Source organism: Belonocnema kinseyi, chromosome 2 (genome assembly GCF_010883055.1).
Source record: "Belonocnema kinseyi isolate 2016_QV_RU_SX_M_011 chromosome 2, B_treatae_v1, whole genome shotgun sequence".
In the NCBI taxonomy this organism is placed as follows: domain Eukaryota; kingdom Metazoa; phylum Arthropoda; class Insecta; order Hymenoptera; family Cynipidae; genus Belonocnema; species Belonocnema kinseyi.
The window spans coordinates 38276077-38282923 of NC_046658.1; positions in this window are offsets into that span (position 1 = coordinate 38276077).

The following is a 6847-nucleotide window of genomic DNA, read 5'->3' on the forward strand; positions in this document are numbered from 1 at the left end:
TTTTTTAGCTTCTAATTAAAATATTTTCGCCGCTTTTAGATTATACATGGATTTAAAGCGCTATTTGGTAATATAGAAATTCATGCGAACCACGCAAATATTATTTAATATTGAAATAGTGTTGTATGGGTGACTGACAGCAACATGAGTGAGACGGACTTAGAAGCTCAGGCCCCACTTAATGTAGAACGAAATAACACACCTAATATCGGGTTTTCCAAGGGTGCGGGTTCGCGTACAACGACTCCTACCCGACCTGAGTCATCCACTTCCGATTTAGGTCAGAATTATAGCGTCCTGGAACGAAAAATAGAAGCGTTGACCACTCGATTCGATGACGTCATCTCTCAGCAAAGCGTTTTGTTAAGGGGGCTGTTATCACCGGGTCGGAATAAAATTGGATTAAGTCGCATCGACAATCGTGACAACCCACTCCCACATACTTCACGTACTCAGCGGCCTGAAGAAAGAAAAAATCTGTCAAGTGCACCCGGCCGTAGAAACTCTCCGAATCTTTTCGCGGATGACGAGTTAAACTCAAACGCCGTTGAGAGTAACCATCGTCGGAATTCTGACCTCTCGCGGAATAAGCGTGTAGAGCTAGACTCATTTTTGAGCACATGTTGTACCCGTCGGAATTCAGGGAACAATTAAAACAAATTCTGGCAAAGTTTAATCCACGACTGGCTTTCGAGATTTTAAATCTATCCCTCAGAGACTATACCGAACTTTCACACTATGCTAACGAGCATAGTTATCTCTATCAGAGATCAATTGTGCCACAGAAGGCGCGCCCGAGGTTTAGTCGTACGGACCTGAATTATGTTCAAGGGCAGTTTGACTCACAGACATTAACGATCATCAACCAAAGCGAAATATGAATCCTAAAAAAGAATTCAAAGTCCAGAATTCTAAATCAATGACGCGACAAAGACTTGATAAAAATTTGAACAAGTTCCAAAGCAGGTCAAGTCAACCGACAACAACAAATAAAATTGACCTTAGACCCCCTGATGATGAACAAATAAAATCGGAGGGAGCAAGACAACACTTCGATCGGTCCAAAATGGTTTGCTTCAACTGTGCGAAGTTGGGACATTCATTGTGCTACTGTACATCGGAACCACAAATCGTCTGTTGCCTTTGTCGAGAAATAGGACATTATAACACGAATTTCCAAAAAAAAACAGGGAAACGCCAAAAGCCCTCAGTAACCGCGCCTCAAATTACTGAAACCAAGGGCAAAATTGAACGAAATTTCTAGTCAGTCGGAAGAACCTGATGACGAAGTGGAGCATGTTTTATATGCCAAGCATGCGAGAACAACTGAGGAAACTATCGCCTCATTGTCGTTTTCGGATGAGAATTCCGGGGACGACGGCGTCGAGGCGGTCGATCTTAAAAAAGTGCCGAATTCTTTTAGAACTTGGTTTCCGCTTTAACTACCTCCATACGTCATCCATCGACTAGCACGGAGAAAATTATACCGTCTTGGTAGCGCGAATCAGGAACGAAAAAAATCAATAAAAATACCTGTCGAAATTTATATTTTTTGTGAGAAAATTCGTGGCATAATCGAAAGTGGTAGTGGTATATCATACCTTAGCGAGTCCACTGACGAACGCGTCAAACAATTCCAAACTCAGGAGTTAAGTGCTGATCTGACGTCTCGTACATGCGTTCGCCTAGGAGACAAGTCGGTTGTCAAAGGAATTGGCGGAGTGGGATTTGTAATTGACATAGGTGATGTCTACGGACCCCAATGATTCAGCGTTATGCCAAAATTGTCGGGAGATCTGATTCTCTGAATGGACTTTTGGTTGAACTTTAAGGTGGTGGTAGATCCATTCTCGCAAACTTGGACTTTAAGTGGTAGGAAACACCGTTTCCCGTTAACACACACTTTCGCGACGTTAAAAAAACTGCAAATACTCTCTGTTAACGAAACTGAGCGCCTGAGAAAATTTTTAGACTCCGAATTTGATAAATATGACAAAGAGTCTACTGGCGAAACCCACCGTCAAAAACCGTAGCATCGAAGATTAATAATACGCAAGTTCATCAGCGAAGAGGTGGATCGTTTGCTGGAAAAGGGTTATGTTTCATGGAGTAGTTAGCGAAAGGGCATGCCCGCCAGTAGTTGCTCCTAAAGCAAATGGTGGACTCAGGTTTTGCATAAACTACCGACCCCTTAACCAAAAAGCGATCAATCCGGCATATCCTCTTTACAATATGAGGTCTATCTTATCTCAGCTCCATCATGTCAAAATGATTTCAACTCTCGACATGAGTGAGGCTTTTCATCAAATCCCTTTGTACAAAGGGAGTCGGAAGTATACGGCATTTCCAGTGGAGGGAAAGGGATTGCTGGAATGGAATAGGATGACATACGGTTTAGCCGGAGCACCTTCGACGTTTCAGCAATTGATGGATCTTCTAAAAAGAAGATATCAGGAATTGATTTCCGAGAGAAAATTGCTAAACAAATAGTGTGATCAGGTATTTACCAACCTGGATGACTGGATTACTGTCAGTCAAAACCTGGATGAATACATTGCCATCTTGTCATTCGTTTTTGAGGTGTTTAGGGAAGCTAAATTGATCTTGAACCGCGAGGAGAGTAACTTTGTCTGTAAAGAGGTAAAATTTCTCGTGTACCTTGTCGACGAATTCGGCATGAGACCAAACCCCGAGAAAATCCAGCCGATAATTGACTTCCTAGTCCCAAGGCATCGGACTCAATTGCAACAGTTCAACGGTCTTATAAACTTGGAGATGGACCGATGTCGAACAGAAGTTATTTGATGATGGCAAGAAGGCTCTTATCGAAGCTCGTCGGTTGTATGTTTCAATCCCTGGGCAACCCTTCATTTTGTACACTGATGCTAGCGAGTTTGGCTTGGGAGCGATTTTGGTACAAAGAGACCCCGAATCAGGAATTGAAAACTTGATTGAAGTTTTAAGTCGACTATTGAGAGGTGCAGAATTGTATTATACAACCACTGAAAAGGAGAGCTTGGCAGTGGTTTGATCTGTCGAAAAACTAAGATGTTATTTAGAAGGTATGCCGTTTAAGGTCGTTACCTATCATCAAGCATTGCAATGGCTTCATGGATTAAAAAACCCTATAGGTCGCCTTAATAGGTGGGCAATTTACATCTATCAGCATGATGTAACAGTAGAACATCAACTAGGAACCACAAATGAGGTTCCTGACGCACTCTCAAGCATGTTTAATGTCAACGTAGGTCCGAATGGATGGAAGAAAGTCATTGAAGAAACTATCCAAGAACGAATTCAGTTAAACACGATTTGTGACCAGGATTGGTATGAAACTAAGTTTTAATTTGTGAAAGATCAAACTGAGAGATGTTCTGAATGGAAAATCGAGGATGGCGAATTGTTTTATTATCGTACCGTTTACGAGAAAGCTCTGATCGACGATGAACACCCATGGAAAAAGGTAGTGAAGTTCTGTGACGTTACAACTATCCTTCGCGAAAATCACAATATTCCGCAAGCCGGACATATGGGTAGAGATAAAACGCTAGATAGGATTCGACAAAATTATTATTGGCCCGGCAAGACTCAAGATGTCAAATCCTTCGTCGAAGATTGCGAAGTATGCGTCAAGGTAAATTATAATCAAAGACTTTGAAAGGGAAATTGAAAGGAAACTTTAATTTAATTGTCGTTCAAGATTTATATACTAAGTACATCGAATTATTTTCAGTCCGTCATAGAATGGGGAAATCCGTGGTAAAAGGTCTCGAAATAGTTTTCGATCACTGGGGTGCGCCAAAGTCCATTATCACTGATAATGGAATGGAGCATTTAAATAAAGATGTTAAGGCCCTATAAATAGCTAGAGGAATCAAACACATAATTATTCCTTGAAGTCACCCCCAAAGCAATCCAGCCGAGCGTGTCAATTGAACAATCAAGCCTATGATCTCCGCGTTCAATTATGAGAATCATAAAGAGTAGGACGAAAATTGGTCTAAAATCCAATTAACTTATAACAGCATTTCCCATTCTCGTAGCAGGATATCAACATTCTTTTTGAACCATGGGCGAGAAGCGGTCGTCAAGCACGTGACTAAGTTTCCCGAAAATATCGATAAAATCACTCTTAAAGACTCGATTGACGAGTAGACAGCGCGAATGGGTAGAATTGACGAATTCCATAATAAAATAGAAAATGAAATCAAAAGAAACTCTGAAAAACTTTTAGCCAGGGTCAATTCAGATAGAGTCGAGGCAGTGCAAATCAAATTAAGGACCGAAGTTTATTATCCAAATAAAAAATTGAGTAATAAGTCTGAAGCATACTCCTCAAGGTTGGCACATGAATTCGTAGGGCCGGCTTTTGTTAACAGAGTTTGTGGACCGGTTACGGTAGAGCTGACGGGCAAGGCCACTCGCCGATTCACAGTGAAGAAGCCAGGAAACTTTTGGAGGGGAGAAAAAACCTACCACCCCCAAAACTCAAACTCACTAAGCCAACCCGAATATCAGCGGCTCAGGTCCTGGCCAAAAACATCAAACGAAATAGAATTCCCACCACCAGCCGTCCAACCAGGAGATCCTAAATACATGGAAGGGAATTAAAATCAACCGATAACCCCAATGCATTGGTCGCTCCGTCGGTTATGGTCAAACCATTACCTTTCGACAAAATCCCAAGCTTCGATCAAGTTCTCGAGGAACTGGGAGTCCCACATCTTGTCAACCCGCGGGCAAAAAAGAGCCTTTTTATTTGACGGATTGCCGAATCGTCAGTCAGGCCCTGCTCAAAGACATTATTAAGAAAGAGCAAAGATCCTCGTCGAAAAATTGGAGGCTACTAAAATCAATCGTGGGACACAAACTTTTGTCTCATGCGTCGGAAAGCAGCATATCGTTGGCTGTGTCAACTGCCGATCAAGAGAGCATCATTTCAAGAAATGCAAACTACCTTACAGACTTGGATTTTGCCGTGTATGAGGGGCCGATGGGTTTAACACGGATGACGGTGTTTACCCACATGGCATAGAGCATGAACTTGCTCTGGGACGTTGTGCAGGCTGTTCTGGCGACTTGTCCCTGTTCTGTCCGGAATGCCCTGACTGCAGTATCCACCACCAGGAGATGGTTGATTAGCTCAGGCTTAATTACTCCACCTGGCCTGCGTGGGCCAGTCGATCAGGCCATCGCTACTTCATCGGCGAAGGAGAAATTAAAGAGAAAAGTTAAAGCCAGATATGAAGACCCTAAGGACTATTCAAATCGGGTTAGAAACTTCCTGATTAGGAAAAATTCCCTTCGATCTGCTACTACTCTTGTCAACCCCGATGCTACAAGCTTCATCCAGCTGTCGGAAGAAAAGAGAAGACTCGCAGTTCAGGCCCTCTCTTCGCCATTTATCGACAAGTCCCTCGACGAAATAATGAGGCAACGGCCAGAGCTTTACGATGGCCAGGAGATCAAGATCATCATCCCGACGAAATATAAAAAGAGGCCAGCCAAGTGAGTTTTGTAGCCAGACTTCTTAACTCACCCTATGGACTAAAGGCCCTGATAAACGTATCATGTCTTGTGTTCGGCACTATAGAATAAGGATTAGATTATTCGTTATTTTATTTACTAGTTAGTTTTCCTGCGACAATAATAAACATTTTATCGTCAAAACTAAATCCAAAATTTATCTCTGTCTCAATTTTTATTCACTTACCTTATTATTCTTCCGTGAATTTTTCTGCCAATAATATTGTGTCCCTGCAAATAAACTACGCTCATTTTATTGTAATTTGATGGCCATAAAAATAAAAAAGACGAAAGAAAGAGAAAAAAAAGAGAAGGAAGGGCATGTGGTTGGCTGCCTTCCCATTTTTCTTTCCTCTTTTTTATTTTTTTTCCGAAAATTTTATTTTTTTTCAGATTACATTAGGGTTTTTTTGGTTTTCGTTTATACGTTGTGGTCCAAATTTTGGTCGTTGGGTTCTTGTTTTGTTTAACAGGATTTTACATCAATTTGATTATTAAGGTTCAAATTTTGCATAGTGAAAATTGGCCTACTGACCCTCATTCGATTCTCAGGTATCAAAGAGAGAGCACCTGTTCGTGGGTGCTGTCAATTTCTACCAATTAAAATTTTCTTGTCTTGATAAGGGTACTGTACGAGTACCGAAACGTTGGTAATGCAAATTTATTTATTTATGTTTTTTATTTTTATTTTATTGTAATTTGATGGTCATAAAAATAAAAAAGACGAAAGAAAGAGAAAAAAAGAGAAGGAAGTGGATGTGGTTGGCTGCCTTCTCATTTTTCTTTCCTCTTTTTTATTTTTTTTCGAAAATTTTATTTTATTTTATTTTATCTTATTTTTTCAGATTACAATAGGGTTTTTTTTTGGTTTTCGTTTATTCGTTGTGGTCCAAATTTGGTCGTTGGATTCTTGTTTTGTTTAACAGGATTTTGTATTAATAACACAGGCCCACAAAAAAAACAAAAGTGTCTGTGCAATTGACCAGACCTATATATTCTTATGTATTTTTCGACGCTGAATCCGAATTTTCAATAAAAAATTAGGATCCAGCTACTTTTTTATGGGGTTTTGATCGAAAAACCTCATTTTTTACGGTTTTTTCATGGTTTTTTTTTAAATAAAAAAAAAATAAAGAAAATTTTTATTTTTTTGACTTCAGAATCGAATTCTACGAGAAAAAATACATCGAAAACTATGTTTTGATTTTTTTTTTTACATAAATTTCAACCCACCATACGGCGATGAAAAGGCAGAAAATCGCGAAAAGTGAAAATTTGCTTCAAATTTTATTAAAATGACATTAAAATCAAGTTTTACGAT